This window comes from Elephantulus edwardii, unplaced genomic scaffold (genome assembly GCF_000299155.1).
Source record: "Elephantulus edwardii isolate Elephantulus edwardi_28Jun2011 unplaced genomic scaffold, EleEdw1.0 scaffold00189, whole genome shotgun sequence".
Classification (NCBI taxonomy): Eukaryota; Metazoa; Chordata; class Mammalia; order Macroscelidea; family Macroscelididae; genus Elephantulus; species Elephantulus edwardii.
The window spans coordinates 4,402,449-4,429,336 of NW_006399939.1; the positions used below are offsets into that span (position 1 = coordinate 4,402,449).

Consider the following 26,888-nt stretch of genomic DNA (forward strand, 5'->3'; position numbering starts at 1 on the left):
TCAGGAGACACAGTGTTTCACTGCAGGCAGAGGTGAGTGTGACATTCGCAGCAAGAGCAATGGTTACTGCCATCTGCTGAGGCCTACCATTCTCGGAGCTTGCCCTGACGTGCTCTCTCAGAGGTAGGTACTGTATGTCTCTGATGGAGACAGAGTTATAAAGTTATTTACCCAAACTTTCACAGCATCAGTGGGACCCATGGCCCAAAGTCAGTTCTCAAAACATTGCTGTCCATGAAGAAATGTTCAAAATCCCTAGCTCTAAGAGAGATGCAAATCAAAACAACTATAAAATACCATCTCATTCCAGTCAGAATAGCAAAATTTAACAGAACAGCAAACATCAAGTTCTGGCAAGGTTGCGGAGAAACTGGAACCCTTATTCACTGTTGGTGGGAGTGTAAAATGGTGCAACCTCTATGGAAGGCTGTATGGTGCTTTCTCAAAAATGTTGCAAATAGAAATATCATTTGACCCAGCAATTCCACTACTGGGAATATACACTAAAGAAACCATAACCACCACCCAAGAAGATATATGCACACCCATGTTTATCATGGCTTTGTTCACAATAGTAAAGAGTTGGAAACAACACAAGTGCCCATCAACAAATGAATGGATAGAGAAGCTGTGGTATATTCACACAATGGAATACTATGCAGCATTAAAAAACAAGGAATTCATGAAATATTATACAAAACGGGTGACACTAGAGGACATTATGCTGAGTAAAATATCTCAGTCACAAAAGGACAAATATTGCATGGTGCCATTGTTGTAAAACGGGACTGACATTGGGGTTGAGGGAAGACAGAGAAGGAGGGGATGAATGATGTATACTGCATTGAAAGAGATGAGGGAGAAAACTGTTTAAAAGAGATATATGATTAGGTTCTATTGTCATGACAGGAGTCCAGAATGAAGGCTGCATAGTGGAATAGACTTGGGAGGAGAGATTGTATAAAAGTGAAAGAAGTTTTCTTCTACTTTTCAAAGAAAAGTGCAAATTGGGGGGAGGGGTAGGCAGGGAGAAAAGTTTAACAATGAATGAACGAATGGAAATCCAAAGTCTCTGTGAACTTTTCATTAAAATTAATTTTAAAAGGGTGGGGGGAACAAAACCAAACAAACACTGCTGTCAAGTAGGAAGCAACTCATAGCCGACCTTCTAGCATGTTTTCAGAGGCTACATATCACACTGGGAGCTCCGGTAGCTTGTCGCTGTTATTGTTAGGTATCATCAAATCAATATGACCCTTTGAACAACAGATCTGAACCCTGGCCTATCCTGTGCCATCCACATCACCTCTGCCACCCTTATGCCCATTGCTGCAGTCACCATGTCAATCATCTCATTAAGGGTCTTCTCTTTCACTAACTATTTCACCTTTCCAAGCAAGATGTACCCCTCCAACGAATAGCGTCTCCTAACAACATGCTCAACGTATTTGAGATGAAGCTTCGCTATCCTTACCTCCAAAGAGCACTCTGGCTGCACTTTCCCCTGGACAGATTTCTTTGTTCTTTGACAATCCATGGGATATTCAGTGCTCTTCTCCAGCACCACAGCTCAAAGGCAGCGATTCTTCTTCTATCTTCGTTATTCATTATCCAGCTCTCAGATGCATAGCAAGTGATCAAAAAGACCATGGCCTGAATCAAGCACACATTGCTGACATCATTGTTCCTCAATAATTTGGAGAGGTCCCCAACTGCAGAATTTCCCAGTGCAATACGGCTCCTGATTTCCTGACTGCTGGCACCAAGAGTGTTGATTGTAGATCCAACTAAGATGAAGCTGTTGACAGTTTTTATTTTTTTCTCCATCTATCATGACATTGCCTATCAGGGTGGTGAGGATTTTTGTCTTCTTGATATCGAGATGCAATCCATAGTGAAGGCTGTAGTCTTGATCGTCTACAGCAAGTGTTTCAAGTCCTTTTCACTTTCTTCAAGCAAAGTGTGTTATCTGCATAACTTAGGTTGTTGATGAGTCTTCCTCACGTCCTTATTCCACATTCTTCTTCATAGGATCCAGATTCTCAAATCTGGTGATTTAACAGTAAAGAATTGTGCTGCCAACCCAAAGCTATACGGTTTGAATCCACCAGCTGCTTCACAGGAGAATGAGGGGCAATCTCTGCCAGTGCAACTTACTGCCTCTGAAAAACCACTGGAGGGTCTGCTATGGGTCAGTTCTAACTCGATGGTACACAACAACAGCAACACAACCATACAAGAGGTTGCTCATCTTTCTTCCACAGTACAGTGGACGGATCAGAGCCCACCTGCCTTTGGGTTGACGGTGTAACTTCTTACCCCGATGTTACCAGAACTGAGTTAGCGCCCCTTGTGCTACACATACAAGCTTGACGACTGTGACTCTCCAAATCCCTGCCCATGGCATCACGTGAGGAGCTCGTAAGATATAGATTCCCGAGGTCCCTCTTTGACCTGCTAAATCAGGACAAGGGAGCAAGGGGCCCTGGAAGCTGGGCTTTCCTTGCTATACGTGTTGTTTTTTCTTTATTTTTTTACAAAAGTCCAGGTAAATCTTGCGAATAGATGTGCTCAGGAACCCCTGCAAAACAAGCAGGCAGAGGGAGCTAGGAAGTACCCAGAAGGCACCACGCAGCATTTCAGCTTTGGTTTGTGATAGCATCTGAGAGGGAGGAGCGTCTACAACCAAGAGGCCTCAGAGTGGGTAGATGGAGGCTGCCCTGGGGCAGTGGAGGATAGGATAGCTCCTCCCAGTATCCCTTTCTTCTGGCTGGTGGGAGGGGAAGGGGCAGCCCAGCAGGAGGTCAAAGGCCCTGTCTAAACAGGTGGGGCTCTTGCAGGCCAGTCAATCACTGGGGTCTGTCAGCCTCTGGGTGAGTCTAGCTGGGAAGGTACCAGATGGCCACCCCTCACACCTACCCCCCAGGGTCAGGAAAGGGCTGTTTTTGGCTGATCATCCCCAGGGCTCTTGCTGGTCCCTTCCCAGCCCCTGCCCTTCCATTACCCAGGATTCCCTGCTGGCCTCTCACCACAGCAAGGATCTCACCCTTACTTACAAGGGTGTTGTCCTGGGACGGTTAAGGCCACAGTGATTCTCACAGCCCACTCTTCTTTCCAAAGAAGGGCCTGAGAAGGGAGGGTTCAAATGTGGCTGGGTAGCTAGCACTTCTCGAGGGCACCTGGTTCCAGGGGCAGGCAGATTGACACCCAGGCTGACTTTGTTGGAGTTGCATCTTTAGGGCTGAGGTGATGGTACAGGAAGAGCACTGATATTAAACCCCACTACCATTGAGTCAGCCTGGCTCATCGTGAACCCTCTCTAATGGCTTCTGAGGCTGTATAATTCTCCCAGTGTCAGCTGGTGGATTTGAACTGCCAGTGTTTCAGTTAGCAGCTCAATATGTAACACTGTATACTTCAGGGCTCTTTGGTCAGCCCTACAGGAGAATATAACTCCTTATCGAATGAGGATTTGAACAAAATCGAGAGAACCCTGGAGTCTGTTTTCCTTGACTATTTATTTAAAATTTCTTTAGCTATGAAACCTTTGTTTCAAATCACTTTTGTAAAATATCAATATAAATAATAACAATAATAATAGTAACAAAGCTGTTGTTAGTGCCATTGAGACAGGTGGTGGCTTCATGTGAAGTCCTTTGTCTGGGCCTCAACTCAGACCCCACATGAGAAGTGAGAATTCTTTCCTTGAAACACCATGTCCCTGAATGATAACACCAGCTAACAGGCCTTGATAATACCAATAGCCAACAATTTTTTAAAGTACTTCCTGTGTGCCAGGCCCTGTGCAATTTACAGGATTATCTAATTTAATCCTCAAGATAGATTCACAGTTTTTGCCAGGGTTCAGCGCTGCTGGTGGGGTTCTGAGCTGCATGCAGAGCAGAACTCTCCACACAGCTTACCAGGCTGTGAACTTTCAGGAGTCGATCGCCAGGGCCTGTCTTCCACCACTGTGCTGTCATTCCATCAACGAGGGATCTAAAGGGCAGGTGATTCAACTCACTGTTGTCTAGTTAGTGCTTACTCACAGCTGACCCTCCATGAGCCTGTAAATCAGAGAAGAGGGGGCTGCCCATCTTTCTCCCTCTGAGGCTGGTGAGTTTGAATCACTAGAGAGACTTAGCCTTTGTGTTAATGTTGTGATTTGCTATGGACTATACACCAGCAGAGCTCCCTAAAGTCTCAGCGTGCATTACATTCACTGTCACCCACGAGGAACAGACTAAGATCTCACATGGATATAAGCTCCATATATATGGATTTATATATGGATGTACAGACATAGAGACATGGAGATATATTGATATGGAGATATGCATATGAATATATAGATATATGGAGATATATTGATATGGAGATAGAGATATATGGAGATATATCGATATGAAGATATATATGGATCTATAGATATAGGTATATGGAGCTAGATTAATGGATATATATGGAGATAAATATATATATATCTCCATATATATATGGAGAGAGAGAGATATGGAGATATATATATATATGGAGAGAGAGATATGGAGGGGTGTGTGTGTGTGTATATATAATGGCAATATATGGAGATATATAGATAGATATATGGAGATATATAGATAGATAGATATCTATATGAAGATTGTTAAGTCTGGACAAAGGGGGGCCAAAGAGAGGAATGAAGAATTCAGAACTCAAATGCTGATGGCCTTTTCTGCTGCTGATAAGAAGGGCAATTGGCCTTGCTTGTCTGTCTGAGCTAGCAGGTGGCTCGTAAATCAGAATGGAATGTCCCTCCCTAAAGACTCTGTTTATAAAAATCCTCCCCTGTAAGTTCACAGTGTGACTTCCCATTCTGCCTCTCCAGTATGAGGAACTCACCAGAGAGCTCCCTTTCCCCCCTTTAATAAACCTGCATTGAGCTTTCTCTGTTCTCTCTGATTTCTTCTTTAAGTCCACTAACCTAACCTAACCAAGATATCTATCTATCTATCTATCTATCTATCTATCTATCTATCTATCTATCTATCTAGAGATATCTTTCTATCTATATGGAGATATCTATCTATCTATATGGAGATCTCTCTCTCTCTCTCTCTCTCTCTCTCTCTCTCTCTCGCCTAGCAGTAAGGAATTAGGCTGCCAACCCAAACACTTGAACCCACCTGCAGCTCCGTAGAGAAAGATGAGATATCACCTCTTGTGCAATTTACAGCCTCTGAAAATTCACTGGAGGATCAGCTATGAGTTGGTTTCCAACTCATTGGCACACAACAACAGTGGTATTTATATATCCAATCAGAACAAATCCATACATACTATAGTATAACACACACACATACAAAATAACCTGTTGTTGATGTTGTCATGTGCCATCAAGACCACTTTGACCCAAGGTGACCTTATGTACAGTAGCTATGAGCCCTGCCCTATCCTGAGCCAATTTTACTGTCTCCAACACACTTCACTCCATTATCCTGAGCCAATTTCACTGTCTCCAACACACCTCACTGTCTCCAACACACCTCACTCCATTGCCCCAGTTACTGTATCAATCCATCTCATCCTGGGTCTTCCTCTCCTTTGCTGACCCTCCATTCTTCCAACCATGATGCCTTTCTCCAAGGACTGGTCCCTCCTGGCCATATCCTCAACGCATGTGAGACAGAGTTTCAAAATCTTTGCCTTCAAGGAGCAACTGCCGTCAAATATCAGCTATAAATTATTCTGACTTGACAGCAATGAGGGAGAGCAGAGAGGGAGACCTACTAGCCGCTCGTGCCCTCTTTCCCCCTGGCTGAGCGTGTGTCCTGGCCAGGCTTCCTCGTAAATCAGAACTGTCAGGGCATAAACTTGGTCAATGGGACAGAATAGAGTCTCTAATGGTGGTGGGGTGTACGTGGGGTGCCTGTGCATTTTCTTCCTCATTATAAGGGGACTTGCAAGATCTCTGGTGACCCAGTAAGTAAGGAGCTATACAACTCAAAAGCAGGCAGTTCAAATCCACCAACTGCTCCACGGGAGAAAGATGAGCAATCTTCTCCCATGTGATTTACAGCCTCTGAAATCCCACTAGAGGGTCAACTATGAGTCCACTGTGACTTGATGGTACTTAACAACAACCACCTAGATATTGTGCAGAGATGGCTCATTGTTCCCTTTTACTGTATTGGCAAATTTGGGGCACGACGCATGATTATTCAGCCAAATATTCCATTTCTGAGTCTCCCTTGCAGCTAGTGTGGCATGTTGCCAAGCCCTGGGTCCTTGATATCATGTCCCTGGCAGCCTTTCTTTCTTCCTTTATTTTTTAAATTTTAAGTTGATTTTAACAAAAGTTCACGGAGACTTTGGATTTCCATTAATTCATTGTTGCACTTTTCTCCCTGCCCACCCCTCCCCCAATTTGCTTTTTTTTAAATTTAGTTTGTTTATTTTTCATTTCAACAAATATCTACAGAGATTTTGGAATTCCATTCATTCATTGTTGCACCCTTCTCCCCACACCCCCCTCCCCCCAATTTGCTTTTCTCTTTGAAAAGCAAGAGAAAAAACTCTGCTGACGGTTTTTATTGTTTGTGACTTGAGTGAATGTTTACAGAACACTGACACAAACCCCCTCCTACAGTTTATTTACATTACCTACACTGTAACTGTATACTTCCCGCTCCCTCCCTGTGACTCTCATTTCCACATGTCCTGCCTGTGGTTTACATTTCACAGAGTCAAGAGTGTAGTGGATCATTCAAGGTAAGGGAAGCCACAACAGCTAAGATCTGAAATAAAATTTAGTGACAGGGCTTTACAGAAGAACAGACAGGGCTAAGGGAATTGACAAGGAAGGCTAAGGTGCCCAGGTACCAGTACATACTACAAGCCATTATTACTACCCTGCACCTCAAGGCACCTGGGACAGTAATGGTTTACAGAGCCTGGTGGTGATGAAAGCGATAGGAGAAGACTTGTTGCAGCCAGGTTGCCACCACCAGAGCTCTCCAGTGGAAATATTCCAACCCTCTGTGAGTCTGGTCAGTGTCTCCCATTATGGAAGCCCAACCACAGTCAGAGAATAGATCCCAGAGACACACTCCTTAGAAATCAGCCTCTACGGAGGGCTGAGGGCCAGAGAGGGTGGGGAAGAGAGAGCAGGAATGAATTTGTATTCAGAAGCACTTGGTTTCGAGCCTTCTGGTCCTCTCACGCTGTGGGAGATGCTAGTAAGGAGAGAGCGGACAGAGGCCTCCAGTCCTGGAAGTTCTTCTGGTAACAGAGGAGCCAGGCTGATGGCCGCTGAGCAGACAGCTGGGGCTGGGCTGCCTTACAGGAAAGGGGAAGAGCCCCAGGGGTGAGGTAGGCATGGAGCCAGCCACCCTGCCAGGCGGGCACCAGAGGGGCTCTCAGGAAGAGCCCGCGCAAATCAATGGCAAATGATGAAAAATGCAGACAGATAAATAACTTTAAAGACCCAGGCTTGCTGGAAATGGTTTCTGATCTCAGCTCTGCTGCTGGGTAGCCAGGCTGACATGCTCTATTTTTAATCAGATCCCGTTCTGCGAAGACACCTGGATCCTTTCGGGGTGTCTTTGAAAGGACCAGCTGCCTCTGGCTTCCCTGCTGAGTTGCTTTGCCCACCCTCAGGGGCCCCCTCCCTTCCAGCACCAACAGGAGAAAGGTCGCTGGGTACCTGCCCTCTGCAGACAGGAGAGGCAGAGAGTGTGGGCTTGGACCGTGGCACAAAGCCTAGTCAAACTCCAGTTCTGCCATGTAAGTTTAGCGTCTTCTTTATACAAATCCCTTGCTCTCCCTAACTGTCAGCTCTTTGTGGAATGGGGGAACCACTGTACTCCCTCACAGCGATATGTTGTAGCTTTAAATGGAGTTGTGTGTGTCCATACAGGGAACCTGCAGAGAGGAAGTGCTCCAGGAAGGTTAAGGGGAGCCGAGCCAAACTTCCTGGGCAGGCTGCCTGGATGTGAATCCTGACTTTGCTGCATTTCAGCTATGGGTTTGATTACGTTACTCGGCCTTTCTAAACTCCCGTGCCCTCATCTGCAAAATGTGTGTCTTAACGGTGTCCAACTCCTACAGTTAATAGGACAAAGAGATAATGTCTGTATGCTGTCCAACACAAAGCGAACACTATTGTTAGGTACCGTCAACCACCTCACACCTGACCCTTCTGTGGGTCTTCAAAGGCTATAAATTGCACAGGAGGAGATTGTTCATCCTTCTCTTATTGAGCACCTGGTAGATTCGAACTTTGTGCCTTCAAGATTGCAGCTCAGCTTCTTATCATCAGGCCACCAGAGCTCTCTAAGAGAACGCTGGGCAACTAGTGAGCCAGGGAACTCTGGGGTCCTATTGGGTAAGGAGTTGTCAACCAAGAGACATGTGGCTTGAATCCTCCCACCGTTCTGCAAAAGAAAGACTTGAACCTCTGACCTTCAGCTTAGCATCTGAATGTGTGAGTGTGGTAGCATTGTGAGGGAGCTTGAAGATGAGACAAATGGCAGTTACTGTGGTTACTATTAGTACTTCATGAGAAGACTGGAATGCAAGTAAATCAAAACAGCTACTGTAAAGAGGCCTGGGTGCTCTTCGGGGGAGCTGTTGTGGGCTACATTCCCACCTATTCCAGTCTTTCATCTCTTATTACTAGACTAAAAATTACATGAGAGAATACTAAGTCCTCAAGATAGAAAATCATAATTTTTAAAAGGGAGGGGATGGTGTTCAGCTTGTTGTTGTCATGTGCCATTAAGTTGATTACAACTCAGTGAGAGGGACCCTATGAACTACAGCTCTGAACCTTGTCCTATCCTGAGCTAATTTCATCATCAAAACATACTTGATCCCATTGTGTTCACTGTATCAATCCGTCTTGTTAAGAGTCCTCCTCTCTTGTTCTCACCTTTGCAAGTATGATATTCTTCCCCAAAAACTGGCCTCTCCTGAAAACATTTCCCAAGTACTGTGAGAGTTTCATCATCCTTGCCTCCAAGGAGCACTCTGATCTCACCTTCTCCAGGACAGAACCGCTTGTTCTCTTGACAGAGCATGTTGTCATTGTTGTTATGTGCTGTCGAGCTGCCTGTGACCCTATGTACAACAGCTCTGAACCCTACCCTGTCCTGAGCCAGTCTCACTGACACACTGACCCCCATTGTCCTAGTTACTGTATCAATCCATCTCATCCAGGGTCTTCCTTTCCGGTGCTGTCCCTTCACCCTTCTGAGCATGATGTTTTTCTCCAAAGATCAGTCCCTCCGGGCCACATGCCCAAAGTATGTGAGATGGAGCTTCAAAATCCTAGTCTCCCAGGAGAAACTTGGCTTCACCCTCTCCAAGACAGACTTATTTGTTTTTTCAGTGGTTCATGGCATGTTCAAGACTCTTCTCTAGCACCACAACTCAAAGGCATCAATTCTTCTGTCATCCTTAGTCATTGTCCAGATATCTGATGCATAGCAAATAATTGCAAAGACCATGGCCTGGATCAAGTGCCTCTTAGTCTCTTGACTGACATCATTGCTTCTTAATAATTTGGAGAGGTTCCTGACAGCAGATTTACTTAATGCAATTTGTCTTTTGATTTCCTGACTATTGGTGCCAAGAATGTTGATTGTGGAGCCCAGCTAGCTGTAATTGTTAACAACCTCAATCTCTTCTCCATTCATCATTGTGCTGAACATTGGCCCAGTGGTAAGAATCTTTGTCTTCTTGATGTTGAGCTTTAATCCATATTGAAGATGACAGTCCTTGATCTTCTGAAGCAAGCGCTTCAAGTCCTCCTTAGTTTCAGCAAGCAAGGTTGTGTCATCTGCCTAACATCAGTTGTTGATGAGTCTTCCCCCAATCCTGATGCCACATTCCTCCTCATAAAGCCCAACTTCCTGAATAATCTGTTCTGCATATAGACTGAAGAGGTATGGAGACAGGATGCATCCCTGACACATGCAGTGTTTTTCTGCTCTGTTCTGAGGACTGGTGATCAACTGATAGGTTTCAAATAAGCCCAATCAAGCATTCTGGGATTCCCATTTTCCTCAAGGTTAACCACAATTTGTTGTGATCCACATAGTCAAATGCCTTTGCATAGTCAATGAAACACAGATAGACATTCCTCTGGTAGTCTTTGCTCAGTGCATAGGATATTCAATACTCTTCTCCTGCACTATAACCATTGTTGTTAGGAGCTATTCAGTCCCTTCCCACTCATCCTAACCACGTGTACAGCAGAAGGGAAAATTACCCAGTCCTGCACCAGGGTCAGTGTCATTGCTTTGTTTGTGTCCACAGGTAGAGCCACTCTGTCATTGATAGTCTTCATCTCTCCCACTGACATCTACTTCAACCAACATGACATCCTTCTCTCCGGACTGTCCTCTCTTGGTTCAAAGCATCTAGCCCTCTTTGCCTCTAAGGAACATTCTGGCTACATCTCTCCCAAGATTTTTCCGTTCTTCTGGCAGTTCATGGTATTTTCAGCAACCTTAGCCAACACCATGACTCAAAGACATCAATTTCCTCACTACTTCTTATTCATTGGCCAGCATATGAGATAATTGGAAATAGGATTATTCAGATTGAGTTTATCTTCAGTCTCAAAGTGACTTTAATCCTTGTTCTTTGATACATTGGGGTCCTTTGCGGTGTGATTTCTGATTATTGAATCCTCGTAACTTCAGTTATTTCAGCATCACTAATAAGAGTTTGGTCTTTGGCATCAGGGAATACCTATTGGCTGTGGGAACTAGAGGTCATTGCACCTCTCTGACCTCAATTTCTTCTTCTCTCCCAGTTTAGTGTTTGTCATTGACCCTAAAATGTCTAAGTCAGGACTTGAATCATAATGAAGGGTGTTGTTCATTATCACCAAGTCATTTCTGGCTTGTGATAACCCTCTGTATTAACAAGGGAGAATCTCTCCACAGGCTTTTGTTGACTGTAATAGTAATGGAAGCAGGCCACCAGGTCTTTCTTCCACAGTATTGCTGAGTGAATTCGAACCTCCAACTTTTAAGCTAACAGTCAGGTGCAAACCACTTGTGTGATGACCAAAAATCAAACCCACCCCACTGACACCGATTCAGTTCTGAGTTACAACAAGCCTCATCAGCTTCCCAAGTCTGCAAATTTTACAGGAGGCACCTGTCCCTCTTCTTCCTATGAAGCAGTGGATAGACTCAAACCACTGACTTTTTGGTTGATAGCCTGATACTTCCCTCACCCCACCCTCACTTTATTTTTCTTTTATATTGGTTTACATACAAAATTCATATCCACTGTGTATCATTCCTGTCAATTGCATTTTACATGTTCCTACATTCGCATCATGATAGATGATAAAGAGATTGAGATTGTTGACAGCTTCAGTTTGCTTGGCTCACTAATCAACAGCCTTGGTACCAGCAGCCAGGAAATTAAAGGACAAATTGCTTTGGGAGAGACTGCTGTCAGAGACCACTCCAAAGTACTGAAGAGCAACAGTGTCAGTCTGGAGACTAAGATGTGCCTGATACAGGCCATGGCCTTTACAATTACTTGCTATGCATCAGAGAGCTGGACAATGACTAGGGATGATAGAAGGAGAGTAGATGCCTTTGAGCTTTGTTGCTGGAGAAGAGAATTGAATATACCATGGACTTCTAGGAGAACAAACAAGTTCATCCTGGAGAAAGTGAAGCCAGGCTGCTCCTTGGAGGTAAGGATTCTGAAGCTCTTTCTGACATACTTTAGACATGTTGCATACTTTGGGCATCCTGGGAGAGGGACGTCATGCTTGGGAGGGTGGAGGAACAGTGCAGGAGAGGAAGAGCCTCGTGAAGATGGATTGAGAAAGTCACTGGGGTAATGAGAATAGGCGTGTCAGAGACAATAAGATTGGCACAGGATAGAGCAGGATTTAGGGTTGTTGTACATAGGGTCACTATGAGTCACAGGTGACTCGACGGCACATAACAACAACAGCAGCTGCACATTTGTGTTGTGTTTCTGACAATCACTTCTATTCATCGTGTTTCATAAAATTGATGTGTGTGTACGAGGGATTCTTTTCAGGCCCCCTTGGATCTTTCTTAACTCCTTCATCCCCTCCCTCTGCCCACCGAACTCGGTCACCCTAGCGACTTCCTCTCCTCCACACCCTCTCTCCAGCCTGACGCTTTATGAACTACACCACCAGGGAGGGCTCCTTCCACCTCTTTTAACTATTCTTCACTTGTGGACTAGCGTTGTGGTGCTGGAGAAGCATGCCAAAGAGCCCATAGGTTGCCAAGAGAGCAAATAGCCATGTCCTGGGAAAAGTGCAGCCAAGGTGCTCACTGGAGGCAAGGATGGAAAAGCTTCATCTCACACACGTGAAGCATGTTTCTACGAGAGGCTAGTCCTTGGAAAGGGACACCACGCTCGAAAAGGTGAAGGGATAGTGGAAGAGAGGACAGCACTCTTGGCAGGATGAATCGATACAGTGACTGCAGCAATGGGCTCAAGTGTTCAGAGAGTGTGAGGATGGCACAGGACAGGACAGAGGTCAGGCATGTTGTTCATAGGCCTGTACTAGACGGCACACAACAACAACAACAACAACAACATACGGAGTTAAGGCACCCAGCACACTGGAGAAAACTGCCCTGCTGGAATGCAGGGAGCAGATACATGATGGCTTATGCTTGTGTCTAGTGAGCAAATCACCCGAGAAGTGCCAGGCAGTGATGGCAGGGCGGAGTAGGGACACTGGCACCAGGGGCAGCTGCCCTGCTACCCAGTCTCTTTCCTCCACAAACTCACATTTCTCCATCGGTACCACACACATTTGGGACAACTGGAATGGTTTCAACACCTCCCCAACCCAACTTCTCGAAGGCTTGAGACCATCTCTTCCTATGCCCCACTCCCAGACATGAGTACCAGTGGATGAGAGAAATGGCACATCCGTGCTTTGAGTTACTAGTCACAATACAATCTCACACCATATTTGTCGCTCATCCTTCAGGACTGGGCAATTGCCTCCTTCATTAGCTGGCTCAAATAGACTTGTCAGAGGCCATACAGCTGATGAGAATCCACGGGTGTGCCCATCACGTCCTGTGTATGATGCATGTGCATTTTAAGAACTTTTGTTATGTCTCAGATCATATATTGTGTGCTTTACGCCCATCATTTCATGTCATTCTCCTGACGACTTCCAGGGTGCTGTCTTTACACAGACGTACAGATGGACAGTCCCCACGTGGAGTTTCCCGTCCTGGGTCCCAAAGGCATGGGTGGCAGAGCCTTGATCTGGAACTAGGTTCACTCAGCCTCATAGTTTTCAACCACTGTGTTACACGCACCAACATTTTCTTCCAACAAATCTCTCTTTGTTGACCCCACAGTGTTCCTTCCTACAAGATATCAATACAGCATCTCCCTGTGCCCTCTTTCTGTCCTAAATTGCTCATATCCAGAGGAGGTAAGAAAGAAGGAAAAGGTGGGGGTGAACTCAAACAGGTGAAGCAACATGTTCAATTTCGAGACAAAAATTCAACAACAAATCCAGGATTAGATCAAAACTTTGCCAGAGTCCAGAGCCTGTGTGCTTAAGTGTCATACAACATCCCTTCTAATACTTTTTGTTCATTCTGGTTTAATATTAAAAGTTTTATATTAGTCTTTAATTATATATACTTATATTTTATAATGACATGTTTTAATTAATTTCTCTATTTTGGGGTCTTGCACATTACATCATAATCAAGGACTCATTCATTATCAATACAGTTTTCTGGTAGGTATAGCTTATGCTTAACTACAAATTGAGAAGTTAATAATTGGAATCCACCCAACAGTGCCATGGATGAAAGGCCTGGAGAGCAGCTTCTCTAAAGATCATAGTCAGAAAATTCTTTGGAGCCATAGTATTTCATCCCGTACAATCATTGTGTAGTCCACAGGGTCCCATGAGTCGAACTTGGCTCCATAATGAGCTCGGTGGGATTAGACTTTGGTTCATTATCGTTAAAGAATCAATAAGAGCATCCTTTGGGAGAACATTCTTGTGCTTTAGTGCTCACTGCCTGGTTTGCAAAGACCAATACTCTCCCAAGAGTGTTTGAGCTCCTGCAGGACAAGGACAGAGTCTTATGCACCGTCTTGGATGGGTCTTCTAGTTCAGTGCCTGGCACAGCTTTGGTCCTTCGTGCATGAAGTCAGTGACTGGAAGAGCTGACCCTCCGGTCAGGTTCTAAGTTCCAGCCTCTTTCCTTTACATCCCAATCCCATCTGAGACCTGGAGCTGCTTTGAACACTGAGCGTGACAATGACATAAAGCAGGGTGGATATGAACTGCAAGAGGGGGACTGTGCACGGCAAGTTGATTTGGGCCCAGCTTGTCTGAACTCCAATCCCAATCCCACCACACAGCTATATGTGTATATGTATATAGCTGCGAAATCTTGGGCAAGTTCCTTAGCCTTTCTTGTTATCACAGGCAAGGCTTTGGGGAGACATCACCTCCACTTAGACAGAAGCATCTTGGGCTCCACTGATGGGCAAGGCAGACGGGGTGTTTGAAGTCATCACCTTGATGCCTCTCCTCCCTCAGACTCCCCTTGTGGCCGGCTTTGTTCTCATGCCTAGCCAAACGCATAAAGCCTTGTTAATAATGAATAGGCCCCTGTCTGCCTTACTTAACACTGAAGCCCCGAGCAGATGCACAGCCCTTTATAAATGATCCCGTCCAGCTGATTAGGCCCCGTGTGGCGCGTTCCTGCAGCTAGCCTCTTGTTCTCCGTAATGGAATCATAATGCTAATGTGATTTCAATTAGGGCTGCGTTACAGAACACAGGTGCTGGCGCGGGCCTGCAGGCAGAGGGCCCTCCCTGGAGACTCATTTTCTTGGGAAAGGTGCCTGTGATTCCAAGTTCTCCTCCAGCCTCAGGAATAAGCCAGTCATCCCAGCCGAAAGGAAGCTGTGAAAGCAGAGATGAGTGGTATCAAGAGGTCACATCTCATGTTCTTCTGGGTCCCAGACCTGTCTGCTGCTTCAACTTTGAGCAATGTGCAGACCTGTTACAGGAGAAGGAGTGTTCTGTGGATCCCAGAGGTCCGTGGGCACACAGGCACTGATTTAAGAAACACTAGCCAAAGAACCAAAATCTTAGTCTAGTGAAACATCTTTTCTTTGTGAATTATCACTACAACAGAGAGGTATTTTCCCCCTAACTGACAAAGCTGGTGTTTCTTTCTTAAATTCTGATTTTAATGAAAATTTATAAAACAGTTGGGTTTTTCATTCACTCTTTGTTGCGCATTTTCTCCCTATGCCCCAGTTCACTTATATATGTTGTTGATTGCCTTCAAGTTGAGCATGACTCATAGCGACCCTATGAACAAAAGGCCTGAATCCCCTCTACAACTATCGACATTTATCAAAGTTTCCGGAGGCATGTTCTTTAGGAAGTGGAAGCCACTCCTGCTTCCAAACCTGTCAGAGTATGTCATTGTTGTTATGTGCCATTGAGTGGCCTGTGATGCATAGAGACCCTAACATATGCACAGCAGCTGTGAACTCTTCCCTGTCCTGAGCCAGTCTATAGGTGTGTGTGTGTGTGTGTGTGTGTGTGTGTGTGTGTGTGTATGTATGTATAATATGGCACTGGTCTGTGCACTGCTGTACAGAGGTAACTCATGATTGCTGTGATGCTAAACATTGTGACACTGATGTGCCAAATGCAATAATGGTTATCCATGTTGGATAGTGTTTGGTGGAGCTTCCCAATCAAAACAAGCTTGGAAGCAGGAGTGGCATCCACTTTCAAAACGGCTTGCATCTGGAAACTCTATGAAGAGTGCTCAGGTCTTTCATTCATAGGGTTGCTATGAGTCTACAACTCAACAGCACTTAACAGTAGCAGATAGATAGATAGATAGATAGATAGATAGATAGATAGATAGATAGATAGATAGATAGATAGATAGATAGATGATAGATAAAGAGATATACAGATATATATGTTTATATTAATATAGATGTTATATATATATTAGTTTGCTCACAAAGTTCATACACATTGTGTTTCACCCTATTCTTCATTCATATGTGTTTCATACAATCATTTCTATGCATTATGTTTTATAAAATCAATCACCATTGGACCTTACCCATCATTATCCAATCTTTTCAGGTCCCCACAGGATCCTTCCCATTTCTTTCACCCCTTCCCTCCACCCAATGACATGTGCAACCTTGTGGTTTGCCCCTACCCATCAAGCAGGTTTTTTTTTTTTTGTGAAAATGGCAATTTTTAAAAATAATTTTAATGGGCATTTACAGAGATTTTGGATTTCCATTCATTCATTGCTACACTTCTCTCCCCGCCCATACCTCCCCACCCCACTTCTCTCCTCTCCTTGAAAAGTAAAAGAAACACTCCTTCCCTGGTACACAATCCCCCCCGCACCCCTCCCACTGCCCCAAGTCCACAATTAAGGTTGCATAGAGGAATGTACTTCAAGCAGGCTTTTTAAAAAAATGTTATACTGATATATTTACAAAGTTTGAATACATTGTTTTCCACAAAAGATCCTTCCCATTTCCTTCACTGCCCCCCCATGGAAGTGTGCAGCCCAATGATTAACAAGCCCCCCCCCGCCCATCCTCACCCCTCAAGCAGGATTTTTTTATTTTTATTTTTATTATTTTGTGTGTGTGTGCCGTCAAATCAGATCTGACTGATATAGGAGAAGATTGCCCCTCCTTCTCCAGCAGAGCTTCTGGTGGACTCGAACCGCACTCCTTCAGGATTGTAGGACTGCTTCTTCCACTAGGCTACTAGAGCTTCCTAAGCAGGCTTTTCTTAATAAAAAAAACCTGACAAGTACAAATTATTTATTCTGTGCCATGTGCCAAACATCATTCTTAACATTTTATGTGAGTGAATGAATTTCTTCAATTTCATTGTCAAACATGAAAACTTTTAAAAATATTCAGTAGACTTAGGGATCCCCAAGCACACATCCCAGTCTGAGAAACACCAGCCTGGTGCACATGGGCAATGGGATGTTGGGCATTTGACCAACTCGGTGTTAGCAGATGAGGACGCTGTGAGCCAGACACAGGCAGGGACTTGTTGGAGGTCCCTAACTTACAACCAAAATGAATACATTTCCTCTCACCTACTACAGGCTTGCTGTCAGGAAGTGCCAGTCCTTAGAAGAAGACATCATGAAAGCAGAGGGTGGGCGAAAGAGAACACAACAACAAGAAGAACAAAAGAGAATGCCGGTGCCGAATGGAGAGCAGAACCCAGGCGTCCTGACTCCTGGGCCTGGCTCCTCCCACCATGCTCACGATAGAGAAAATAAAACTCATCCCTAAATCCTACAGCCCATGGCTGTATCCAATGCTGCTCCAAATGGCCACAGTGAAGATTCTTGGGCCCTAAGAGGCTTCCAGTCTTTTTCTGTAAACATATTTAGGCAGGTACGATTGGATTACAAAGTCTGATTTACAGACAAATCATACTTGCCCTTTCACTCAAAACAACCACACTGCCATCAAATCAGTCCCGGCTCCCGGTGACCCTCTGTGTTTCCAAGGCTGCAAATCAGAACAGAGGAGACTGGCTGTCCTTCTTTCTCTTGTGACGTCGCTGGCGGAGGAGCGAATCGGCCCTCACTTTGAAACCACTAAGTTCAGCCATATTTGAAACAACTTCTTCATCGCATCACCTTTACCTACTTCATGTACAGCTTTGAAACTATTAAAAAGGCGTTTGAGTGTTTTCTTGCACAAAAACCCAAACCTAACCCACATCCAGGGCATATTTCCTGACTCGCAGTGACTCTGTATTGTTGTTGTTGTTAGGTGCCATTGAGTCAAGTACAGCTCCTAGCGACCTTACAAACAGATCTGAATCCTGTCCTATCCCGCGCCATCCTTATCACCTCTGATTGACGTGCCCCCATTGTTGCGGGCACTGTGTCAGTTCACCTCATTGAGGAGTCTTCCTCTCTTGGAGCAACCCTAAAGGATGGAGCGCAGGTATTCCACAAGGTTTCCAAGACTGTGAATATTGACAAGTGTAGACTGCCTCACCTTTCTCCCATGATGCGGCTGTTGGGTTCAAACTGACGTCAGCCCCTGCACTACCGAGGCTTCTCCTCTTGCCCTTAACCCACTGCTATTGAGTTAATTCCAGTCCATGGACATCTTCCATTGGTTTCCAAAGTTGTGAAGAGATTGAGATTGTTAACAGCTCAGCTTGCTCAGCTCCACAAGCAACACTCTTGGTACCAACAGCCAAGAATCAAAAGACTTATTGCATTGGGGATATCTGCTGTCTGGGACCTTTCTGGAGTACTAAAGAGCAATGATGCCACACTAGAGACTAAGGTGTACCTGAGCCAGACCATGGTCTTCACAATCATTTGTTATACATCAGAAAGATGGACAATGACTAAGCATTATAGAAGAAGAATAGATACCTTTGAGCTGTGGTGCTGGAGAAGGATATTGAATATACCGTGGACTGCTAGGAGGACAAACAGGCTCATCCTGGACCTCTCCAAGACAGGCTTCTCCTTGGAGGCAAGGATTTGGAAGCCCCATCTGAAAAATGTTGGGCATGTTGCAGGAGGGACCAGTCCTTAGAGAAGGACATCATGCTTGGGAGGGTGGAGGAACGGCGCAGGAGAGGAAGCCCCTAGATGAGATGGACTGACTCAGTGACTAAGGTAATGGGGGTAGGTGTGTCAGAGATGACAAAGTTGGCCAGGATAGAGCAGGGCTCAGAGCTGTTGTACATAGGGTTGCTATGAGTTGCAAGCATTTCAATGGTATATAACCACCACAACAAATCTTAATGAGAGGAGACTGCCCATCTTTCTCCCACTGGAGAAGCTAGAGGATTTGAGGTGCTGACCTAACCTGTGCTCACCATTCCATCAGGGCTCCTTCTTTCATTAATTATTGTTGCTACGTGCGGTCGAGTCAGAACTGACCCATAGTTGACCCTACAATGGGTTTTCAGAGACACTAAATCATGTGGGAGGAGACTGCTCTTTCTCCTGTGGAGCTGCTGGTGGATTCGAACCACCTGCCTCTGGATTAGCAGCACAACTCCTTCCTACTAAGCCAGCAGACCTCCCTTCCACTAAAGGTTGCTTCAAGAAGGACAATGTATACCTGTTCCAACTCCCTACACGTTATTAAAGACACAGAAACAGATCTCTCTAGTTTATAACCCAGACTCTGTATTTTAGAGCATAACATGGGATAATAATAGCTATTTGGTAATCTAGTTTGGTTTTTTTTTTTTTTCTCACTGACTTATAGTGTGCATCAACTGCTCAACACTGGGGTGTTTCTTTCTGAAGCCCACTTACTTAATCAGCCCCCTGGGCTCAAGATGGGCTTTCTCGAAAGCTTCCTCTTGCCAGGTCATCTCCTGACTCCTCCATTCCGAACACTAGAAACTATACGTCTCTCTGATGCGCTGTCTTCAGCTCATGTCTCCATGCCGTTGGACTTGCTGCAACATCTCCCCCACAGAGCCCTTCTCTGCTTGGTGAAACCATCGTCAACTCAAATGCCATCTCTACCCTGGCCCGCCCTGCCATCGTCCTTTCCTGTCCCCACACTCCCATCTCACAACGATCAGTTCTGTTGGAGCATCTACTACATTGTGCTTCTACTGCACAGGGAATCTTGAATCTAAGGGTTTTTTAAGTCTGGAAATTTAAGTGACTACGTGTAATGTTGTCAAGGACACCTGTAATCTGTTATGTCTGTATTGTGGTTGTTGTTAGGTGCCACTGAGGCACTAAGGACGCACAGCAATCCTATGAACAGCAGACCTGAACCTTGTCCAGTCCTGCGCAATTCTGCCATAGTTGTGTGTATTATTATTATTATTATCTAAGCTTGAATTCTGTTGCTCACAGGATTGCTATGCATCTAAGTCGACTTGATGGCACCTAACAACACCAGCAACATATTCCCACATTTCTGTTTTCCTTATCAGGAGCCAGAGAAAGACTGTATCACATTTGTACTCCTTAGGAAGCAGAATGCAGATTGTCCTAGTTTTCTTATCTGTAACAGGGGACCCATTGCATAGAGGTCAATTAAATGAGATCAAGCAAGTCAAGCCATTAGTGCAATGCCTGGTACATGGGAAGGTTTCAAGAACAGTGACTCTTATGGTCTGTATTAGTATTATTATTTGGAAGCCTGTGACTTTTGAAATGGAAAGATGTACAGTGTGGAGAAGGATTAACTGAATTGATAGATGGTGAGTGGACCAATTGAGGATGATGGATAACAAACAGAGGATGGATGGATGGATAATTTCAGATTGGGTGGATGGGTGGATGGCTGGGTAGATGGATACATGCATTGGAGGAGGGGCTCCTCCTCTGTTTATAAGTTAGAATAGGAGAAGGGGAAGGGAGGTAAGAGAATAGCAGGAAGACCAAAAGGTCTCGGTGACTGGAGGCGAGAGTTGAATGTTGCTTGTTATCAAGTCTTTGACTATAGCCAAGGTCTCAGTTAGGTGCCCTAACTTAGCCTCCCAGTGGCTGCCTTAGGCTAACTTGAGATTCTCGCTCCCTTACAGCAGGGTATAACTCCTGGTGACCCTCCATAGAATTTCTGAGGTTTTAAATAGAGGGAGGGAGGGAGAAATAAAGAGGGAGGGAGAGAGGGAAAGGGAGAGGGGGAGAGAGAGGGAGGGGGAGAGGAGAGAGAGAGAGAATGAATGAGCATTGCATCCTCTTTTTCCGACAGAATGTTGAGCAATTTCCAGTAGTTAAAGTTTTGGTTAAAAGTTCATCACATATTGCACTGCATCACCAGGGCTTCTAAGGTATATCTAAGGTATAAGGTATTGGTAAAATTAGAGTCTTCCTGGAATTGAAGGATCAAATGTTGCATCAAGAAACTTAACTTCCCTTGTCCATAAATGCCTCTTCAGAGCCCTGAGAACTTAGCCATGAAGGGGATCCATGGGGAAAGGAATTTTGCCCTGAGCCCCTGGCTCCTCCATTGGCAAGGCAGAGTGACTCACCCTTGTGGCCAGAGAGTCTCAGAAACAAACCTCCCAGAGCAGTCCAGCTGGTCCCAGCCTCAGATACATACGGGAGAAATCTCAGGGAATAAAGCCCACTCGCTTGCCATGCTGGGATTCAGAGGAATGAGGAGCAGGGAGAGACCTCAGGGAGGACAGGGTCCTTCAACACCAGAGGGGACCTCCAGGGTCCCAAAGACCCTTGAGTCCCTGGGCAAATGGAGACACTGAGACAAGAGAGGACAAGGCCTTCCCTGGGTGTCCTGCAAGACAGTCATTAACAGTTGTTAGGTGGTTGTTACGTGCTGTCGAGTCTAGTACAACTCATAGTGACTCCATGAACAAAAGATCTGAACCCTGTCCTAACCTGTACCATCCTCACACTTCCTGACACACAACAGCCCATTGCAGTGGTCACTGTGTCAATCCACCCTGCTGAGGGTCTTCCTCTCATTAGCCAACCCTCCACCCTTCCCAGCATCATGTCCTTCTCCAAGGAATAGCCCCTCCTAGCAAATGCCCAAAGTATGTGAGATGAAGCCTCATCATTCTTACCTCCAAAGAGCACTCTGGCTATAACCTCTCCAAGACATATCTGTTTGTTCTCTTGGCTGTCCACAGGATGTTCAGTGCTCTTCTCCAACACCACAGCTCAAAGGCGTCAATTCTTCTGTCATCCTTATTCATTGTCCAGTTCTCAGATGCATAGCAAATGATCAGAAAGACTATGACCTGAATCAGACACACCTTAGTCCTCAAAAGGACATCATTATTCCTTAATAATTTGGAGAGATCTCTAAGTGCAGACTTCCCCAGTGCAATGCATTCTTTATTTCCTAACTGTTAGTAGCAAGAATGGTAATTGTGAATCCAAGCCAAATGAAACTGTTGACAGTTTCAATCTTTTCTCCATCCAACATGATGTTGCCTATTGGTCCAGTGATAAGAATCTTTGTTTTCTTGACGTTGAGATGCAATCCATACCAAAGGCTGCATTCCTTGATCTTCTGCAACAAGGGCTTCAAGTCCTCCTCACTTTCAGTAAGCAGTGTGTCATCTGCATATCAGATTATTGGTGAGTCTCCCTCCAATCCTGATCCACACTCCTCTTCATAGAGTCCAACTTCTTGAATAATTTGCTCAGCATACAGATTAAATAGGTATGGAGGGGGAATACAGCCCTGACGCACTCTCTTCTCAATTTTAAACCGTGCACTGCTCCCCTGCTTTTCCTGGTCCAGGTCCAGGTTCTGCAGGAGCACAATCAAATGCTCTGGGACTCCCATTCCTCTCAAGTTCAGCCACAGCTTGTTATGATCCACAGAGTCAAATGCCTTTAAATGTCAATAAAGCACAAATAGACAATCATCAGCAGAATAGGGGCTAAAATTCAGGTCTTGGGCTCTGGAGAAAGCCATCTTGGTGGCACAATGGTTAAGCACCTGGTTACGCACTGAAAGGTCACAGGTTCAAACCAATCAGCTGCTCCAAGGGAGAAGACCTGCCAATGGGCTCCCCTAAAGATTTCAGCCTAAGAAACTTTCTCTGTAGAATGGTTCTACTCTGCAGGCGAGGTTCTGCAGAGCCGAGGTGAAAGCACTGGATTATCCTGGAGACTGTGAAACCAGGCTGCTCCTTGGAGGCAGGGATTCTGAAAGTCTGTCTCACATACTTCAGGCCCGTGGCCAGGAGAGAATGGTCCTTGGAGAAGGACATCATGATCGGAAGGGTGGAGGGACAGTGCAGGAGAGGAAGACCCCGGATGAGATGGATTGACACAGTAACTGGGGTAAGTGTGTCAGAGTCAGTGAGACTGGCTCAGAATAGGGCAGGTTTCAAAGCTGTTGTCCATAGGGTCACTAGGAGTCACAGCCTGCTCGATGGCACATAACAACAACACCAAGATTTGAAAGGTGGAGGGCAGAAGGTGGAGGGATGAGTATGCTGATCTCCTCATTTCTTCACAGGAGTCGCTAAAAACGCCCGCTCTTTGCCGTTGAGTCTATTTCAACTCCTAGCTGAGCCTCCAGCAGGTTTCTGAGGCTGTAAATCGAGTAAGAGAAGATGGATCCTCTTTTTCCTCCTCAGAACAACGGCAGGGTCGTGAACTGTAATCGCCACATAAGGAGAGCCCTTGTGTTAGCAGTGCAACTTCCTACAGAACAGGGCTCCAACAAAATCAATAGATAGGGGATAAAATATCATTTAAGAGCTAAAATTTCAACCTCTTGATTAACATTTTGCATATTTAAGTCTGAACTTTAGATGGCTTCACAGGAACTGATAGCATTGTTCCCCCAAGGTGAAAAAAATCATGTATTCAAAAACTGACAAACTTCTTTCATTTCAATTTAGTATTGTATTTGTAAAACTTCTTATTTTGGAAATCATTTTAGACTTAGAGAAAAGTTGCAAGGGGAATCTAGAGTGTTCTCTCTCCTTCACGCAGCTTCCCTGAAGGTTAACATACTAAACAAACAGGAGATACTTTAAAACCCACTAACCCTAACAATGGTATATTGTCATTAAATCTACTAAACTACAGACGTTACTTGAATTTCATCAACTTTTCAGCCAAGCTCCCTTTTCTGCCCCAGAATCCAGTCTAGGACGCCATATGTTTGGCTGTCATTTCTGCTTCTTGTTGTTGTTATTTGATGCCCTTGAGTTGACCACAACTCACAGCAACTCCATGAGCAGCGGATCTGAAGTGCAGTCAGAGTGGTTGTTAGAGGCAAGGACGGTGCAACTTCATTTCACGGGCTTTGGACATGTTGCCAGGAAGAGCCGGTCCTTGGGAAAAGATAACATACTTGGAAAAGCAGAGGGTGGATGAAAGATTGCAAAACATTCCATGAGATGTGTTGACGCCGTGACTGTGACAATGAGCTTGAGCATATCTGAGATCCTAAGAACGGCACAGGGTGTAACAACGTGCAGCTCGGCTGTTCACAAGGTCGCTGTGAGTCATAGTGAACTTGAAGACATCTAGTAACAGCTGGGGGAGCTTGAACCCTCTAATATTCCAGAAAAGACTGTAGAAGTCTGTTCCTGGGTATTCCCAGCATTTCAATTCAGTGAGTCTTGCCTTTTCCAAAGCTCCTACACGATACTGATGCCACTGGCCCTTGGACTCACCAAGTGTCCCTGATGATGACGCATCTTCTGAGGAGATTGGTCCTGAGGGAAGACAGTCCTGGCAGTGGGCGCTGGTTATGGGAAGGTTGATTTGTTTGGATTCTTTCTGTTATTTGTAATAATACAGCCACATAGTGTAATTTTAAAAATAGAAAGACCTACAAAGCATTAACAGCTGTCAGGATGATGGATTGGAAGACATCCATATTTGTTCCTATTCCCAAGAAAGATGATCCAATAGAATGTGGAAACTATTAACATTATAAACTATTGAATATTATTGAATATCATTGACATCACATGCAAGCAAAATAAGGCTGAAGATTATTCAAAATTGCTAGGACAGTACAGAGATAGGGAACTGCCAGAAGTTCAAGCAACCTTGATTATTAATTATGATTGGTGTCTCTAAGCAACCATACAAAAGAATGATTTTTTTTCCTTTTAGATATGAGGTTGATGACAAATAGGTTTTATCATATTTAGAAAAAAATTATGTCACTGAAAATTAAGGCAAGATAGTCAAGATGAATAAGAGGTTTCAAATCACAATGTCAAGAAGACAAAGATTCTTACCACTGGACCAATTGGCAACATCAGGATGGATGGTGAAAAGATTGAGATTGTTCACAGCTTTAGTTTGCTTGGCTTCACAGTCAACACTCCTGGCACCAGCAGCCAGGAAATTAAAAGACGTATTACGATGGGAAAGTCTGCTGTTAGGGACCTCTCCAGGGTACTGAAGAACAATGGTGTCTCTCTGGAGACTGAGGTGCGTCTGATACAGGCCATGGTCTTTGCAATCACTTGTTATGCATCAGAGAGTTGGACAATGACTAGGGAGGATAGAAGGAGAATTGATGCCTTTGAGCTGTGGTGCTGGAGAAGAGTATTGAGAATACCATGGACTGCTAAGAAAACAAACAGATTCATCCTGGAAAGGGTTAAACCAGGCTGCTCCTTGGAGGAAAGGATTCTGAGGCTCCATCTAACATACTCTGGACATGTTGTAAGGAGAGACCTGTCCTTGGAGAAGGACATCATGCTTGGGAGGGTGGAGGGACAGCGCAGGAGGGGAAGACCCTCTATGAGGTGGATTGATTCAGTGACTGGGGTAATCGGGATGGGAGTGTCAGAGACAGTGCAATTGGCACAGGACAGAGCAGAGTTTAGGGCTGTTGCACATAGGGTCGCTATGAGTCGCAAGCGACTTGATGGCACATAACAACAACAACAATTCTTTAATAGTACATTTGGCCCCATCACCCAAGTTGGCTTTAACCCAACCAAAATGCTAGAAGTCTGAGCACACAGTTGTACCCATCAAAGCCAAGGAGAGTGGTGGACCCTAGGAGTCCTCGATTCTGCTTGCTGGATTCTCCTATGTAATAGCCACAAGCATAAAGAATTCGTCCAACAATCCAGGCTGCTCCCAAGCTGGAAACTATCTGTGGGTGGTAAACACCTCCAACAGCTAAGAAATATGAGGGAGGATCTACTTCCAACGTCTTCTGGTGCTCGCTGAAAGCAGTTGAAGAGGAGCACATTTTCTGGGTCTGTGCTATAAACCGTAGGATTCTTCAGCTTGTACTTGGCCCTAGGCAACCCTGGCGGCCAGGTAAGCCCCATCACAAAGCTGGCAGCCCCACTTAGAGCCACAGAACATATTCCTTTGAGAGGACAACCATCTTGCCTGCTTCTGCATTGCCTTCTTTTCTGGCTGGTGCAGACTCCAACAATCCTTTCTTGAGGTTACATGAAATTTACCAGAATGATTCCACTTGGTCTTAAAATAAGTTTCAACACATTTCAAAGAATTGCAATAACACAGCTGTCTGTAGGATAGTCTCTGACCACAGTGAAATCAGTAACAATATACCTATAACTTCTCTATGTTTATCTTAATAAGATATATCTCTTACTTTCTTTTTTTATCTGATAATAGTTTCAAAGATGCAAAAAAGACAGTCAGGAAGAAGGAGAGAAAGAAAGAGATACAAAAGTAAAAATAGTATTTTCATCGCAAAGAGGACTAGGAGGGGTGGGAGGTAAATAAGTGTGCAACACTGAATAAATATTTCTTTAAAAAGTAAACTGGGGAGGGGGAAAGGAGGGCGAGGGGGTAAAAGGTGCAACAATGAAAATTTAACTTCCCTGTAAATGTTGGAGAAAGATGGGATAAATAATATATACTGGTTGAAACAGATGAGGGAGAGAACTGTTTAAAAGGTATATACATGATTAGATATTATTGTTATGAGAAGAGTCCAGAACAAAGGTAGCATAGTGAAGTGGACTTGGCGGAAGGATTGAATAAATAGCAATAAAAGAATTTTTTCTTTTACTTAAAAAAAAAAAGCTAATTCGGGGAAGGGGTGGGCAGGGAGAAAAGTGCAACAATGAATGAATGGAAATCCAAAGTCTTCGTAAACTTTCATTAAAATGATTTTTTTAAAAAAATCACAATTAAAAGAAAATTTTCTTTTAAAAAAGTAAAAATAGTGTCAATAACACTTATACCCTTTACCTAGACTTCCTGCAAACGTTTTACTTTCTTCTTTCTCTCACAGAGACAATTTAAATTTTTTTTAACAGTGAAATGCTAGACTGTTAACCAAACAGTTGGTGTTTCAAACTTACCCAGAAGTGCCACGGTAGTAAGGCCAGGCAATCGGCTTCTGAAGGGTCACAGCTCTGAA

General features: G+C 44.6%; 1 pseudogene; it reads right to left on the reverse strand.

The window, feature by feature from the left end:
- LOC102871018 lies at positions 1-25,877 on the reverse strand (annotated as a pseudogene).
- Positions 25,878-26,888: the final 1,011 nt, after the last annotated feature.